We start from the raw sequence: 18,883 nt of genomic DNA, 5'->3' as shown, positions 1-18,883 counted from the left end.
AATAAGGCAGGGTTTTCAAGAAGGTTTCACAATTCCATTTAAGGGGCAGGGTTCCCAGGACACTCCAAATAACCTGAAATCTGCTCTAGAAAATAGAGAATTGGTGACCAAAAAAATCAGAAAGGAAATTGAGCTGGGGAGGATGGGGGGCCCCTACAGTTCCGGCCCTTTTAAAGAATACATATGTTCCCCCTTGGGTTTGGTACCAAAAAAAGAGGTGGGCGAGTTTCGGCTAATTCACCATCTTTCATACCCACGGGGGGCCTCAGTTAACGACGGCATCACGCAAGAGGAGTCGTCGGTAAACTACTCAGATTTTCTGGAGGCAGTGCAGCTAGTGAGGAAAGCAGGGCAAGGAGCTTGGATGGCGAAAGCAGACATTAAGTCAGCATTTCGCCTACTGCCTGTCAGGAGCGAATCACAGAGATGGTTATGCATGCACTGGGAGGGCAAATACTACGTAGATAAACGTCTCCCTATGGGCTGCGCCATTTCTTGTGCGTACTTTGAGAAGGTGAGCTCCTTCCTGCAATGGGCTCTTACGAAGGAATTGAGGGGGGCACAGGTAGTCCATTACCTGGACGACTTCCTATTTGTAGGTCCAAAAGGTTCAGAGCTGTGCAAGAATACTTTGCGGAAATTCAAGGCATTAACAGAAGAGTGGGGTTTCCCGCTGGCAGAAGAGAAAACAACGGGGCCAACCCAAGTAATACAATTTCTGGGCATCGAAATTGATTCACAGGCCGGGGTGTGCAGGATCCCGGAAGAGAAGGTGACGGATTTGTTAAGTACAATCACTGTTCTAAAAGGGAGAAACAAGGCCACAGTAAGAGAGTTGCAATCACTAGCGGGGAAGTTGAACTTTGCAGGGAGGGTCATACCGCAAGGAAGAATATTCCAGAGAAGGGTCGAGCAAAAGACAAAAGGCGCTAAGGTGGGACACCATAGGGTGAGGGTCGGTGGAGCAATAAAGAAAGATTTGGAGGTGTGGGAAGAATTCTTGAAATCATTCAATGGTTCAGTGATCTGGCGCACACCTGTGAACGATGAAAGCGAAAGGGTGTTGTTCACAGACGCAGCTGGGGGTTTCGGCTTTGGTGCAATATTGGGTACAGAATGGTGCGCAGAAAGGTGGCCAGAGGCGTGGCATGAGGCAGCATGGACAAATAATATTACACTACTGGAGCTTTTTCCAATCTGGGTAGCATTGTGTGCATGGGAGACAAAGCTTAACAGCAAGGATTTAAATGTGTGGTCAGATAACATGGCAGTAGTGCATGTGATAAATAACGGAAACGCTGCCTGCCCACTGGTATTGGAACTAATGAGGGCAATAACTCTGGCTTGTCTGAATAACAATGTTAACATAAGGGCGAGACACATCGCCGGTGAAGCAAATATGGTCGCTGATGCCTTGTCTCGCTTTCAGTGGCACAGGTTCAGAGAATTGCGGCCGGATGCAAGAAGGATAAAAACGCCCACGCCAAAGAAGGCATGGGTACCACTGGAAGCTTGGCAAAAAGGTCGGTTAGCCACAAGGTTAACTCAGAAGAGGAGGAAAATCCACAAGAACAAGTTATAGAGAGATTGGCCAGAAATGCCATAACGTACAAAACTGGTGAGCAATATAAAAAGCATGTGAATAATGTGTTGAAGGAATCAGGAGTGAAGGAGGTGGGGGAGATCACAGTTTCCAATTTGTGTGACTTTTTGGGGAATGCATTTACACAAGGAAGGAAGAAAAGCTGGGCAGCAGCGCATTTGGCCGCAGTCGCTTATACGGCAAAAATTGCGGGGTTAGCAGACCCAACAACGAGCCCGCAGTTAAAATACGCAATGAAGGGGTGGGCTAGGTTAGAAGGCAAGAAACCAGACAACAGGAGGCCCCTGAATTTTTTTAAAGTAATACAATTATTGCATAGCACATGTAGCGACGGCTATGAGAGTATGTTGTTCAGGGCAGCATTCGCATTGGCATATTACGGTGCATTCAGGGTCGGGGAGCTCGTAGCAAGTAATACAATAGCAGGTAACGGGCTAGCGAGGAGTGACGTCAGCATAGGTTCAAAGGGTATGTCAATATTACTAAGAAGATCAAAAACGGACCAAGGGGGGAAAGAGCGAACAATTGAGCTAAATTGTATTAAGGAAAGGGACCACTGCCCCAGGTGCATTACCGAGCAGTTTCTCAAGGTTCGACCTGATGTCGGGGGGCAACTACTGATACATAGGGACAGTAAGGCCCTCAGCAGGTATCAATTTCAAGCCGTACTAAAGAAAACCATAGCAAAAGCAGGGTGGGACGCAGCCGAGTTTGGGACCCATTCCTTCCGGATAGGGGCAGCCACCTCTGCATGGGCAGGGGGGCTAGGGGCGAAAGGGGTGAACAAAATTGGGGGGTGGAAGTCACAATGTCTCAAAAAGTATGTGCGAGAGTATTTGATATAATTCATCTCCCATCCATCCATGCAGATGATTCCCCCTACAAGTCAGCATGGATAGTCGGCCACACATCAAGAGCAGGCAGATGGATCGAGGATTTCAGAGAAGGCTTACATTTTGAAGGGACAATAACTTCATGGTGGGGTCTCCCAGGCATGCACTGGGAGGTATTCCACGATCGGCTCTCGGATCTGATCGGGTTCAGGGATCCTCCTGAATACCTGGTCATCCACTTAGGGGGAAATGACTTGGTTAAAACTAATAGGGGCGAGCTGATGCGCAGCATATGCGAGTCATTAAGGGCAATAGCCCACTGTTGGTGGAATACCGAAATTTTCATGTCCGAAATAATTACCCGCAGAATTTGGTATGGGGCACGCAGACGACAGGCCATTGAGACGACACGGAAAAAGCTGAACAAAGCTGTAGAGAAATACTGTAGGAGCACGGGGCTACACTTCATAAGACATGGGCTGTCTCAAAATGACCCTGAGTGGTTCCATCAGGACGGGGTGCATTTATCCAATAAAGGGTTGGGCAGATTTACGGACAACATCTTTCAAGCATTAGCAGCACGGGGATGCAAATAGTTCGCTTTTTGGGGGGACCTGAGCGGGTTTAGCAACACCCGCTCAGGCGTGGCGGCATGTGTCCAGGAAGGGATGCCACAGGGCAACGAAAATTAGCCTAAGGAAAGGCTCGGCATCCATAACCACTGGACACGAGGTGCCCAAAAGCGATTGATAATGATATGTGGCTGTCATGTTTATTGTATGGCATTATTTTCTGTAGAAAATAAAAAAGGCCTACGGCCACAATTTTTCCACAAAGCAAAAAACGCCTAGAATATCATTTCATTTGTCTATCTCAGGTGACAGGTTTTAGGTGCAAGGCCAGGGGGGGGAGCCCACACTACTCAGCCTATGCCCCAGGCCCGTGGCATACAGAGTATGACGCGATGGAGGGCCTGGGGTTTAGGCGCAGGGTGGGGGAAACAAACGCGGGAAACAAAGAGGGAGGGGCAGACAAAGTGGCGCGCCCACCCTCGACGTGCCAGGGGAACGCACCAAAAGGTGCGAAGGAAAACAATAGGGGGAGGAAGAAAGAAGACCGGCCCCCACCAACACATCAAAGGTGCAGCGGGGGATAAATACCCCCGTAAATCCCCAAGGAGTCTCAAGCAGGTCCGGAGCTCACCTCACTCGGGTAGGCTCCTCGGACCTAAGAAAAGGGATAAGGAAGCATTACCACCCAACCCACCCGGCAAGAGAAGAGGGAATGAGAGCAAGAACGCCAAGTACTCTTCATCGGTACATGGTAGAAGAAGAAGAAAAAAGTCGTAGGCAGCGGCACGTGTCCAGGAAGGGATGCCACAGGGCAACGAAAATTAGCCTAAGGAAAGGCTCGGCATCCATAACCACTGGACCCAAGGTGCCCAAAAGCGATTGATAATGATATGTGGCTGTCATGTTTATTGTATGGCATTATTTTCTGTAGAAAATAAAAAAGGCCTACGGCCACAATTTTTCCACAAAGCAAAAAACGCCTAGAATATCATTTCATTTGTCTATCTCAGGTGACAGGTTTTAGGTGCAAGGCCAGGGGGGGAGCCCACACTACTCAGCCTAAGAACAAGATGGAACAAGATGGAGGAAGCACCCCGACAATTGGGACAGGGTCCTCCTCCTCCCTCCTTGCCGGGTTAGGGGGAGGGACTAGTCCAAGTGCAGCAAAAGCACTGGGAAAGCCCACGAAAGGGCAACAAAAGAAAGGGGCGGGCCAAGCTCATATAAGCGGCGGGCGCAGGTTGCTCAGACTACAGCCTGCAGCAGTAGGACGCCCGCCACCGCTAAGAAGGACTTAATTTTGCCTAAGGAAGCAGCAGAGAAGACAATGGAGAGCTGCCGTGAAGAGAAGGGGCTGCAGGCTTGGACGCTGGTACCTTGGGGAGCTGCGTGAGGTGTGCCGGAAGGCGGCAAAGCTGAAGGAAGCAAACAAGCTGCCATGCAAAGAAGAAGAGAAGGAGCTGCGGGTGTGGATCCTGGTGCCTGGAGGGACGCGGGTTCCTTGGGTTGCAGTGTGAGGCATGCCGGAGGACTGCCCAGCTGAAGGAAGCAAGCAAGCTATCGTGTGCTGAAGAAGGAGAAGGAGCTGCGATCATGGACACTGGTGCCTTGGGGAGCCGCGTGATGCGTGGCCGCTGCACGAGAAAGGAAGCCGAGGTAGGATCGACGGACAAGGACACAGGGCTGGAGCCATGGTGCTGGTGCCTGGAGCGCCGCTTGAATCATCGGGAGAAGAAGCCACAAGGGGGCCGGTAAAGTGTCAGGCAGAAGGAAGCAGAGGATCGGAGCACCGCATGGTTATCGGGAGGACAGCTGCCAGCAGTCGGGGGACAGCGAGGAGCCAGCAGTCTCAAGAAGAGAATCGGCTGTTTCAGCATGGAAGGGAGGACCGAGCAGGCAGCGGTGCGCAGTTCCCAGGTCAGCCAAGGATGACGTAAGGTACATTGCATAAAGTTAGCCGGCTAGGAGCGGCACGCCCTGGGGGAAGTGCTGCAAAGCCTCATTTGTTCATGGCTCCATATTTTAATGGCGGGTATCGCCGGGGGCAATATTACAAAAGTGCGGACACAATTTGAACTAATTTTTCCTCGGGTGAATCAAGGGACACTACTTAGTCATTAAGCTGCCAATAGCGGTGCACATGGGGGAAGTTGTCCAAACCTAGATTTGGTCACTAACTAAGTACGTTTAATGGTATTCAGCTCCCAGGCTCGTCTGGGTGAGAGAGTGCAAAAGGGGACCAGAAATTCGGTACAAGAGCCGGAGCCACCTGCAAACTAACACAAAAATGTGTGCACTTCCTGGGAAAGAGGAACAAGATTGTTTTACAGTTGCAGCGTGTGGACACATCTCGGGAGTCGAACAATGGGGTTTAAGGAAATAATTCAGAATGAGCCTAAACAGGATTGTAATTCAGCTTATTGAATTGGACAAGCAACTGGCCCGCTGTGGAGAAGATGAAAAAGGAGTGAGGAGATGGAGCACAAGGGAGTAGTTTGGCAACAATCTGGCCCCAGATTTGGAACGAGAATATGGCGCCATGCGTCTTTGGGTGCAGGTCAACCATGCGGTGGTCGTTCTGCACCGGATTATTATAAAGATGGGGCGGTTTACTTTGTGCAAGCCTGTCAGCTCTGGTAGGGTCTGCTTCTTGAGAGGGTAATTGGTAATGCAGGGTTACCGGCCGAAAGCACCGGGTCCGCCATTTGCATGGGGGTAAGGTGCTGGGGGTGCACTTCTTTCTATTTTATAGATGGTCGTCAAGCTATGGGATATGGTTTGGGGTTGTAATGATTGTGGCATACTGAATTTAAATAAGGAGCCGTGGCTCATCTGGTTTAATGTACAGTGTCAACGATAGCATGCAGTGACGCAAGGTCGCAGTAGTTGGGCAGTGTTTTTAGAACACTGTTGGGGGTCTCTGGGTGCCCCCAATGCGTGCCCGCGAGCCCCTCCACCCACAGACTCCACACGGACACGTCTGTGGGCTTCGGGCTCCCCGGTCGCTCTGACGCGGCCGGGAACGCCCCGTTTATTTAAGGCGCACGCGGCGACGTGCAACGTCACGCCGCCGCGTGCGTATCCCCTCACGGGGCAACGCCACACTCCTCCTTTTTCCGGGAGGAACAACAACAAACAGACACGTCAAAACATAGCACTGCACACAATGTCACTTTCGAACTTACAAGGCCCATGCCCCCTTTTATTATCAGCCTCCCAGGTCCCCTTCACTCCGGAACACAGTCAATCGGCCCCAGCACGTTGTCTCCGAGGTAGGCAGGTCTCCCTCGCCCAGCCCTCTGGGGGTACCTCCCACCTACCTCAGCCGCCGGACTCCCCGCTGCTCCAGTGCCTCGTTCTGGTGACCCCACGAGTTCCCCCCGGGGGGTATCTTCATCCGGGAGGACAGTCTCATCCGGGTCAGGCGGGAGTTCAGTTCGAGAGTCCCCCAGTTTCTTGAAGAAACTCACATTTCGAGTGACGGCCGACTTCCCGTCCGAGGCCGTTACCATCGATCCCTTTACTGCCACTACGTCCAGCGGCTCGGGTTCATATGGGAGCGAGAGCTTTCCGTGGGGATGCCGATTCCTGATCAGCACTTCGTCGCCCGGTTCCAGCCGCTGCGGACGAAGACCCCGCCGTATGTTTTCTTGATGTGTCCTTGCCTGTCGCTCCGCTTCCACCCGTTGGTCATCTATTACGCCGGGTACCTTTTCCTGTACCTCCGGGAGGAGACCTCGGGGGCACCTTCGGAATAGTGCTTCAGCCGGGGCTACCCCAGTCGATGCGTGTGGGGTGGTGCGGTACACTCTTAGAAACTGGTATAGCGCCCGCTGGAGAGGCTGGCCTTGTCCCTGGGCTATCCGGAACGTTTTGTTTAATGTCCTCATCAGCCTCTCGGCATCCCCGTTCGCGCGGGGCCACAGCGGGGACACCTTCCGGTGGGCCACTCCACAGCTCTCGAGAAACTCCGAGAACCTCGCGCTCTGGAATGGGGACCCATTATCCGAGCACAGGGTCACGGGAAACCCATGGGTGGCAAAGATTTTCTCCACAGCGCCGACCACGTGCTCAAATGCCACCGACTCGACGAATTCCACCTCCGGGTATCGCGAGTATTCATCGACGATGGCTAGGAAGTGAGTACCCACGGCCGTGGATCCGAAGTCCGCATGTACGACTTCCCACGGGCGGGTCCCCCGTGGCATTACTTCAATTTCAGGCTCCCGCTGTACTGGGGAGGCCGCCTGGCACCATACACAGGCCGCTACAAAGTCGTCCACTTTTCTTTCCAGCTCGGGAAACCACACCTTCAGCCTCAATCTCGCCTTCGTTTTGGCGGCCCCTTGGTGTCCCTGGTGTGCCAGGTTGATGACTTCGTGGACCTTGGAGCCCGGCACCACCAGGCGATCGCCCCGCAGCAGCAGGCCCGACTCCTTGAAGGACAGTTCGTCCTTCACCTTCCAGAGTTGCTCGAGGGTCACTTTAGCCTCTTGAGTGCGCCCTGCCAACAACTCCAGCACGGCCTTCCAGGACCCCGACTGCATCGAGCTCCTCAGGATGCGGAAGCATTCGTCGTTGGCCGCCGCACTCTCCAGCTCGGGTAGCGGCATTGCATTGGGGGTGGCGCTCTCGACCACCATGCTGACGTGATCATCGGCTTCCTCCGCACACGACTCTTGTGCGGGTCCGCCCCTGCCCACCGGATGCCTGGACAGGTAGTCAGCCGCATTGTTGGCCCCCGGCCGGTAGATTAGGGTGACGCCATATTCCAGGAGGGCCAGCATCCATCGCTCGATCCTGGCTGGTGGTTTGGAAGAGGATCCGGCCATAATCGGAATCAGTGGTTTATGGTCTGTTACCACTGTCACGGGTCTCCCCAGCACATAGAGCCGAAAATGCCGACAGCCCCACAGAACCGCCAGGGCCTCCCGTTCAATCTGTGAGTATCTCTGTTCGGTCTCGGAGAGGGCCTTGCTCGCGTATGCCACGGGCCTCATTCCCCCATCTTTGCCCACCTGGGTGAGGACCGCCCCGAGGCCAAACGGGCTGGCGTCCACAACAATCTCCGACTCCAGGGCGGGGTCAAAGAAAGCCACTGTGTCATCTGCTGTCAGGGCACCCTTGATGTCCTCGAATGCTGACTGTTCTAACGGGCCCCACTGCCAGATGGTATCCTTTTTCGTCAGGGCCCTCAGAGGTTCCGACCTCGAGGCGAGATTCTTGATGAAACGCCCACAGTACGTCACCATTCCCAGGAAGCTCCGCACCTCTGATGCCGACTCAGGGGGGCGTGCCGTCTTGATGTCTTGGACCTTCTTGGGGTCAGGAGATACCCCGCCCTCCTTGAAGATGAAACCAAAGAACTCAATGGTCGGGCGGAGGAACTCACACTTGTCCTTGTGGAGGGTGAGCCCCAGCGACTGCAGCCTTTCAAGGGTCTTGGCTAGGCGTTTCAAATGGTCAGGTTCAGTCCTAGCAAAGACCAGAATGTCGTCGCTAATGTTTAGGACGCCCTCCAGGTCTGCGAGAGCGCCACGGATTAAGTTCTGAAACACCTCGGCTGCAGACGACACTCCGAAGCTCAGCCGCTTGTATCTATAGAGTCCCCTGTGGGTGGTAAAAGTCGTGATGTAACGGGACTCTGGGTGGAGAACAACTTGGTGATACCCAGCTCGTAAGTCCAACTTCGAGAAAAACCGGGCCCCTTGCACTTCAGCAATGATGTCATCGATCGTCGGGGTCAGGTGTCGTTCTCTCCTGATGGCCTTATTGGGCAGCCGCATGTCCACACAGATTCGGACGGAGTCCGGTTGTTTAGGTTTCCTCGCCACTACGATGGGGGATACCCATGGTGTGGGGCCCTCCACCTTTTCAATTACGTCCAAGTTCACCAGGTTATCGAGTTCCCTGTCCACCAGGTCCCTTAGATGAAATGGGATCCGCCTGTGCTTCAGGGCTATGGGCTGTACCGACTCGTCAATGTGGAGCCTCACGGGGTCACCGTTCGCAGCCGCAGCAGTCTTTCAGAGACTCATGTCACATCTATTTGGAGGACTTGATGGCATACACTGCTTCCAAGATGATATCCTCATATCAGCCAGTACAGAAGAAGAGCACAACGCAAAACTTGTGGGTGTCCTACAGGTCATACAAAAAAGTGGGCTCACACTCAAATTAGAGAAATGCAACATAAAGTGCGACCGAGTTTCATACCTGGGCCATTCCATTGACGCCAACGGCATCAGCCCCAAGAGGAAACTCATGGACACCATAATGAATATCGCCGAGCCTCAAAGTAAAGACCAATTAAGGAGTTTCCTCGGGATGACAGAATACTACTCCAAGATTATAAACAACTATGCTGATAAGACCAAAAACATGAGGAACATCTTGAAGAAGGCAGCCAAATTCATATGGTCCACTGAATGCAAGAACGAATTCGAAGAGATCAAATTCCAAATTAACCAAGCTCCAGCCTTAGGAATGTTCGATTGTAAAGCCAAAACCATCATATCCGTAGATGCAAGTAAAACCGGACTGGGTGGTATCCTGGAACAGCAACAAGATAAGAACATTGTGACGATCGCATTCGCATCGAGAGTACTGAGGGGAGCCGAACTAAACTATTCCACCATTGAGAGAGAAGCTCTGGGTCTGAGGTGGATTCTTCAGTATTTCAGGAACCTAATTTGGGGCTTACCCGTCATACTGAAAACAGACCATAAACCTCTAGTAAATGTCCTTCAGTCCAAAACCCCTCACCTTATATCACCGAGAATAAGACGTTGGTTCCTCGACATCATGCAATACAACCTCCAACTATGCTATACTCCTGGTCCACAAAACCAAGTAGCAGATTGTCTTTCCAGATTATCGACCAACATCGACACTGAGATTGCATCTCCAGATGAAGACATCATAGCTGTCGTAAACCCTGCCATCTCGAGAGATGAATGGAAAATTAATGCCAATACTGATCCGGAACAGCGAGAAATCAGGGAAGCGATAGCTAATGACTGGGTGGAAACGGGAGAGGCTTTAACTACCTTCATTCCCTTCAAGGAAGAATTATACAATTGTATAAAATACAATTTGCACAATTCCATGAATCAGGGTTGTGTCGGCAGTGCAATGTCACTTTTCAGCAGTGCAAAGTTACTTTGAACTGTGCAAAATATTCCATGAATCGGGCCCAATGGATGCAATAACACCCTTGGGGTTACTGACAATGCCCTCAAATAGTCAGACTTCCTCCTACACCTGAAGGTCTGTGAAGGGGTTGTTCACAATAGATCTACAGCTCAAAAACTGGAGATACGCATCTGTCAGTCAACCAAGACAGCTGGGCATGAAGATAACAACCAAGGTGACAGATGTGCACATGACAAAAGCGGGGGGCTAGAAAATAATTCTAGGATGCTGTAAGTATTCAAAACTGAATCTGACAAGGGAACATGCATTTTCTAAACAATTCTAGTCATGAACACTAACTGTCATCAACAGTTGTAATATCCACTAACACAAGATGCACCCTTCATCCTGATGAGAGACCTGTTGTCTTGCAAGTGTCCTCTGCTTTCTTTTTCTTTTTTCCTGTCACCTATATGCCGGAAGAGAAAGTAAATACACATTTCCTTGCTCGCCACGGCGTGGCTGTAGATCGAAAAAGAGCTGCATATGCACAAGGATTTGTTAAAGCCAAGTGCACAATCTCCTTGTTTGATTCTACTTTTCATGGAGCACCGAGGGTGAGGGTTGAGTCAATGAAACAATGAAATCCAAAAGAAAGTCCTAACCAATCAGGAATGGACATTGATTTAAAAGTGTGTGTGTGTGTCAAGGTGTCAATGTCGATAACACGTAGCATTTACTTATTCCACAATGCACTCGTGAGAAAACAGCTACACAATCTCAATTAGCAAGTGGATTGGAAACCTGTGACAAACATTGAGAACCATTTGCAAAGTAATATTTTTACAGTATGTATTTCTTTTATGTATTTACTTTACTGTGATATAGCTACATACAAACTGTTCAAACAACGAAAAATTAAAACATACATCCATAAAATACTGTCCTAACATACAATTAATCTAATGGGTTACCAATCATATGTACCCTTTATCCATACATCCACATAAGAAAATGAAACAGAAATTAACAGCAGAAGGGTAGATGAACAAAGGATATTACCCAATGATGGCAAACAATTCATCAACAGATTTCCAAAATAGATGCAATCTTCCTCCACAGGATATGAAAATAGATGCTACATACTTCACTCTTCCCACTAAGAAACAGCTTCCATCCTCCGTTCATCCTTTCCGAATCTGTCATGCCCACAGCCAGCTGTGTAGTTTGTGTCAATGTCCACAACACCTCACACTCAAACAAAGGGTGTTTTACCATCTCAAGAGTACCTACCCCACACAATCGACATTCCCTATTTTCCCTCAGAATTCTATACCACACGCCCTCTATCTCACTGGTCCTAACAGTATTACATTTCACTTTTATGTAATACCAAACAATGGAATTACCAATAAATTGTTGTATATATGAGGGTGATGTCGTCCGATCTTGCATATACAGTAGAAATTCAGATGCATGATTATTTTTGGCTAAATTGACCATAGACAGTTCATAACTGCTCTCATTCTCTGTGGCCTTGAGCTGGTGCTTGAAAATGCTTAGTGTTGCGCCCAGCGTATATTAACAAGGGTGGTCCTGGGAGTCTCTCTGCCAGACATTAGTCCTGGTTATGAGAGCCTTACCCAGATTATTTAGCTCACTATCTTTCACAGAGGAGAAATATCCAAAACATATCAGTGTCTGTCCTGCCCTGGGGCAGTCCAGCACCGACATGCTAGGAAATTCTCCTCTGAACAAGAGTACCAACAGCAACCCCAGACACGTGTTTCGGTATGGTTGGATCTCGCTAAGAATAGTGAGCAAGGGGTCCACATCTGGATTCCACTAGTAACTTAGGGTGAGAGCCAAAGCTACTTAAATTATGCAACTTAACAAGGGTGGTCCTGGGAGTCTCTCTGCCAGACAATAGTCCTGGTTATGAGAGCCTTACCCAGATTCTTTAGGTCACGATCTTTCACAGAGGAGAAATATCCAAAACATATCAGTCTTTGTCCTGCCCTGGGGCAGTACAGCACTGCAATGCTAGGCAATTCCGCTCTGAACAAGAGTACCAACAGCAACCCCAGACACATGTTTCGGTCTGGTTGGACCTCATCAGTAGGGCGGGGCTGGGCCTCGCTAAGAATAGTGATCAAGGGGTGCCCAGCATATAGCCACTTTGCTGTAGCCAGTAATTGGAAAATGTTTTGATTTTGGCCAAATTGCTATGTGGCATTACTGATACTCTAGTGGATATACCCTTGTATGTAAGGCTCATGAGTGTCTGGGCCGGTGCATTTACAAGTTTCCAGGCTGTAACCAAGCAGAAAAATGTAATTCTTAGGGCAATGGGCATCATTTTATACTCCAAGAAAATCATATCAATAGCAGTGTTTTGTGGCAATCTAAGCAGCCTTTTCAATAGGGTACGCTCAAGTTTACTAACCTTTGTGGGATTTTGTATAGCCCATAGTTCTACTTCATAAAGGATAACAGAGGACACCTTGGCTTGGTATAACTTGAGCAATGTATCGATGGAAAATCCTCCAGTTTTATTAGCGAAAGAGCTGATAGTGCTGGTGAGAATGGAAGTTCTGGTGCAGGCGTGATCTAAATGTGCTGTGCCATGTAGTTTGCTATCAAGATGCAGACCCAAATACGTGTATCTATGACCACTTCAATGGGCATTCCACCCATCTCCCACTTATCCCCCTTTACCCTTTTTCCGGCCGGGCTAAATACCATAATTATAGTCTTAGGTGTGTTCACAACCAATGCATTGCAATCAGTGTATTCCTTCAGGTTATTCAAGGAGGCCCGCAAGCCCTGTGGTGTAAGATCTAGAACTGCAATATAATCTGCATAGCCCAGCCATTTTATTGGAAGGGAGCTCAGTTTTGGCGGATTCGAGGTAAGGCAAGTCAAGGCATTACCCAAGTCTGCAAGATAGAGGTTAAACAGTATGGGCGGGAGAATGCAGCCCTGCTTTAGGCCTTTGTATGTTGCTATCCATTTGGTGTTTTTCCCATGTTGGTCCATCCTGATCTTAAGTTAGGTGTGCTCATGCAGGGAGATTATCATACTCAGTAGGCCGGGGGAAATGCGCCACCCGGCTAACTTGCACCAGAGTCGATTGCGATCTATGGTATCAAGCGCGACACTAAGGTCGATAAATGCCACGTAGACCGTAGTGTGTCCTACCATCCATGCCTGATGAATAATTGTAGAGGCAGCCACAGTATTAGTAGTGGTATTGTGTTCCTTCTGAAAAGAACAGTTTGTTTCAGTGGCATGATGTTCAACTCTCAACCCAAGAAGTAGTAAAACTCAAGCAAACATCGTGGCTGGAGCATCCAACATCGCAAGTTAGCCATAGTTGGCTGTTTCATCTGGACTGCCCGTATTACTGACAGGGACAACAATTACATTATAAAATGGGGCGGATTAAAATTGGTGATGTGTGAATCCAGCTCTTTCCTGTAAGAACAATCAGAGGAGGAGATGAGAGAGAACTCAGTCTAGCGTAGGCTACATGGGAGAGGTGGGACTGGGACAGTGCTGGGTTGACAAAATAGATACGAGTCAAAAAGTGTGCAACTTGTACTCAGCCATTCTGTCACTAAGTAATAATGCACAAGCACAACTGACCTCTTTCTGTAGGTGTGTAAATTGAGGATATTTTATTATCAAGAGGTCAATCCCTTGTAGCTTTGTGAGTAGCTGAACATTTGCTTGACAATGGTTTGAAAAGGGTATTTTTATGACAATAGAGGGAATGCGATAGTAATGCCTCTCATATGATGTGGATAATGGTGAAAAGTATGCCAGTAACTGTTGTAAAGCAGATACCTGGCAAATATCTATCAACATGTAAAAATATGTGCTGTCAATGTTTGATTGTGTTTGTTTCATAATAGTATAAAGGGAAACAGGACGGGGAAACAGTGGAGCAGCAATTAGCCATTCGCACTGTGGTAATGGGACACGTTATTGTAACTTTTGCACCACAGTGCACAGGGAAATATTAGCGCTGCAATGTTCGAGCAGCAATGAACCATTTGCACTTTGGTATGGTGCAAAGTAATTGTCATATTGCAGCACAGTGATGAATGTGTTTTTGTGCTTTTGTTTTGCTGTCTTCACATGGATTAAAAACATGTCAACAAAGGAATATAAACACTAGTTTCATGTTACGGTCCTGTGTACACGCTTGTGTACATTTCGAGCAGCAGCTACCCTTGCAGCATGGTTGACTGGGTGGTTTTATGAACCTACTTTTGAATTCTCCATATATTGAAACGTCCCAGTTGGTTAAAAATAATCTGGCCAGGAAACAAACAGCACAGATTTACAACTGCTTGATAACCAACATATTTATAATAATCAGAATGCATAATGTTATTGTGACTTCTTTATGAAAATGTGTGCTATGGATTCGTCAGCCTTTTTTTTAAATTTCTTTTGTGGAGGTTTGTGGCTGTTGCCAGCAGGGCACAGCTCTGACCACTTGCACTGTCTCAGCACCCTGCATCTTTTTACTTGGGATTCTGTTTCTGATAGGTGGGAACTGCTGGGGGAGGGAAAGTGAGCTAGGGAAGGTAGGCTGGCCTTGAGAGGACCAATGATTTTGAATAAGGTGGTGAGGTGGGGGTTTATCAAAGTGTGTATTTTATATTTGTAGTTATTGATTTATAAAGTGTTTTCGCTAAAGTCCTGTGCGGTAAAATAAAGATACAAAAAAGGGAAATACATAACATACTTTAAATTACAGTAAAAAGGAAAGCAGAAATACTTTTAGACTAGAACAAAATGAAGAAAGAGTAGGGTGGACCCTCACAGGATGGGGTACAGTGTAGCAATGTGTAAGTGCAGAATGCGAGAAAGAGCAGAAACGAGATTGTGCACAAGGAGATTTTGAGTCTGCCAAAAGAAAGTGAATTTGGGAACAGAGAGTAAGAGATGGAACATGTACAGACACTAGAGAAGATAGACAAGATGCAGTCAATCCATGAATACTTTTAAAGATGATGAACATGAAATGAAAGAGAAAACAGTATTCAAAAGCGAGCTAAAACATGGTGCAAAGAGGAGAAATAGAAGTGTGAGGTAAAAGATGGAAGACAATTCAAATAGCTGAATTAAAGATGGAACGTACAGGAGGAAATCGATCTGGCAGAAAACTAATTTAAATTTCAGAACAATTTTCCAGATGTGAAAAGTCATGTTCTGTAATACGTAGTAACACCATGCATTTAATTGGTACTGAAAAAGCATGAGGAGATGCATGCAAATAAATAATACACTAATTACACTGCACACAGTTGGCCTCACATATTTCTATTGTTTATTTCCAACACCCTGAAAATGGCATTACATAAAAAACAATGCAAAAAACAGAGCATAAGTAAAAAGCCAAATAATAAAGAAAGAAAGAAATAGTAAATAAATGCATTTGTACACTATATGAATACTCAACACATTAAAGTAACACATATTTTTTGCAGTCAAATCTTGGGACCCAGATTGTGGCGTTGCACTGTTAATGATGCACTTGTCCAGTTGGTTAGGATTACACTAGGATCTGAACGTGTTCCACAGACTATCACAAGTGCACCAGGTAGACATATAACTCCATAGCCACAGGTGCCTCAGAGATATTATGTGTTCAAAAGGATGACAATGTCATCCTCTCCTCCCACTCACAACATGCATGTGGCCAGGGCCAGTGCACAAAGGTGCCATTGCTTCCTCTCCATTCTCTTTTCTGTGAAATCTCTTTGGCTTTGTCAATAATGCGAATGACCCAATCTCTTCCACATTTGTTTGGAAATATCGCTCAATTTGACTAAAACAATATTGTTTCTCAAAGCAGCCATGGTTCGTTATGCACCACGTGACACTGTGTGAATGCTTTCTTTTTGAGATATTCTAGCACTATGGCTTTATGGAGCTTTGTGTGGATCAATTGTTTACGTAATTGAGTAATTTGATACCATTCATTACAATTTGCTAACAAGGTTTCTCCTGTAGGTTCTAAAAGACTGGAGCTAGCTGCTACTAGCTCGTTCATGTAGTCAGTGAAAGAGGAGGATCCTGAGAGAGGCGTTGCTAGGGGCGGAGGGGGGTATAGCCCAGGGTGTTTTGGTTGTAGCCCCGGATAGAAGCTAAGGGGCTACAACCAAAATGCTAGCTAGCCCCAAGTCCCAGCAGTCGTGACATTAGATTAGCACCTGATCTTTTGCAGACCTAGCAACACCCCTGCCGAGAATCCATCCAGCACAGTCTGTGGATTTTAGTTGTTTTGCATGCACCCTACAAATTAGATGGCTTCAGGATATATATAATAACCAATCTCTGTTATTTTTATTCCTGTACACATATATTATATTACACACATTTTTTTTTTTAAATATGTCTTACTCAAGATTTTTACCCAAAATGTTTTGATGCTACATTTTCACTAATAGTATATAACTGTGTGCCTCCAGGAGTGTGCTGCCTCTTAGTTATCAAAATTAGGGTCAATGATGTTGATGTTAGAAATGTACGAGTTAATCATTCTCAAATAATTACCCCCAAAAATGAACTCCAAATCATATACTGATATATACTTGCAACATATTTCGGTTAATTAATGGTAACATTCCAGAACCTTCATCAGGAATACAATTATTACACAGCACATCCCGTCACTTTTATTACTTAAAAAACAGGGGAATATCCCTTGTATCACCAAATACCATGTGATGCACTCAACACCATACAGTTCTATAAAACGTTCCCTATTAATACAATTTTAAATGTAATAGACATTGAAGGTATAAATCGTTCTTCTTTTCACTTCGCTGTGACATCAATGTTATGAGGGACCTTTAAAATGACAAATGGTTGTACATTAATAAACACCATTAAATCGCATAGCTTAATATGCAACACACTGCCATTAAGTCTTGTGTAATGTTGACGCTTATGAGTACCTAGTTATATATTTGAAACCGGTTGCCATGCTCATTCTTCCTTCACATTCCAACCAAACCAGAGCTTCGATCTGTCACAAATACAGATGGATGGACATGAGTATAAAGGCTTTCAACCAACAGCACCTGAGTGCTACCATAGCCCTTTGTGCTCATCAAGCCCATCGGGCCCATACCTTGGATTTTGAGTTTATCCACCTCTCTCTGAGAGATGCATGCTGACCGTAATGGAATTGAAAAGGCAGTTGTATACTGTGGATTGTGGTGCAAGATGCCAGTTAGTTTTTGGGAATTAATTTTTAAATAGGCTCTACCTTCAGCGGTTTCAGCGTGCTGTGCAACAAAAAGGTTATAGTTTCTTACACGTCCATTCACCATTAATTTTATTGTGTTTTCTTCCATTATAATTATGGATGCATGCCGTGATCTAAAGAAAACAGTGTCCACTCAGTAAATTGCCTTATACATCCTCCAGAGGTGTTTGTCCCTCTGTTTACTCGCGTTACTATTTGGATACACATTGTCTTTGCCCGTTGATATGAATGTGCCGGCAATGGACGCAGCAGCTCACTAACTCTTGTGCAAACAACATTACAGTGCTCATCCCCTTAGGGCCATTTAAACCCTCGCTATCCACTTGCAGTGTGCATGATATATTAACTAGACAGCACAGTTGCACCACCGCTCAATATCTCTGAGCGGGCACCATATTGGGAAATCCCCCCCAATCACGCGCTTTTTATCGCATTATAAGGAATGCCTTCTTTATATGCTACATCTCGCGCCCCTCTCCTGGAACCCCACCAACCCCCAGAACACCCCCCCCCCCCCCCGTCACACTGAATCAGGAATCAGGCTGGTTTGCAAAGTTAAATATTTATTTACAATTTAATCACACTATGTTTTAATGGGTACACAATAATCACCAAGGGGGTGATGTAACACTGAATAATCTATTTAATACACAAGGATTAATAGTGAGCAAACAATTCAGTACAGAAAGAATGCTTGTGTGTGTGTGAGCAGATCAGATAGCACTGTGGTTAAAGTTTCCCCCTGCACACCCCTCAACCCCCCAATAGGCAGTGTGAAGAGATAGGAGGAGAGAGCAGGTATTCAAGAATGGCAGAATTCAACACAAGGTCAATGCCACTTTCCCCCAGCAAACACAAGAGAAAAACAGAATTGACTGTCAAGCTGTCAGAATGGCTTTTAGAGTTGTATTAGAATGAACTGGGTAAAACACTAAATATGGTCACAAAGGCTGAAATTACTATAAGTTCTTATGGGCGCCACTTTGGATATTTGCACACAAACACAAGCAATGATTTAATACCAAGAAACAATTTGAAATCTTAAAATTCAAGTCGGGAGCAATCAAAAGCTGTTTTACACATGTTAGAATTTCGCAAAAATGAAATTCGCAGCAATCTTTTCACTACGCGATAAACGCGATAATGGGAGAACCGTATGGATTTGGGATGCGGTTTCAGATGCAATTTAAAGCTGTTGATGCTAGCTACAAATTTTGTTTATAGCACAATAACTGAGGAAATTATGGACATTTTAGTGGAGGTCTTTTTTTGAGATAGGCGCAAGATTGGAATGCAGGAATGCATGTTTAAAATGACAAATGGGATTTCTTACACTAGTGGATGACTATGAATAAACAAATACCACACAGGAACACATCCACTTGATCAGGGTGACTGCCTGCAGAGGAGCTTGCCATCTTCAGATGAAAAATATCAGTGCAAAGATAGT

Source organism: Ambystoma mexicanum, chromosome 5q (assembly GCF_040938575.1).
Source record: "Ambystoma mexicanum isolate Mex_15411 chromosome 5q, UKY_AmexF1_1, whole genome shotgun sequence".
Classification (NCBI taxonomy): domain Eukaryota; kingdom Metazoa; phylum Chordata; class Amphibia; order Caudata; family Ambystomatidae; genus Ambystoma; species Ambystoma mexicanum.
This window is presented reverse-complemented; position numbering follows the sequence as displayed.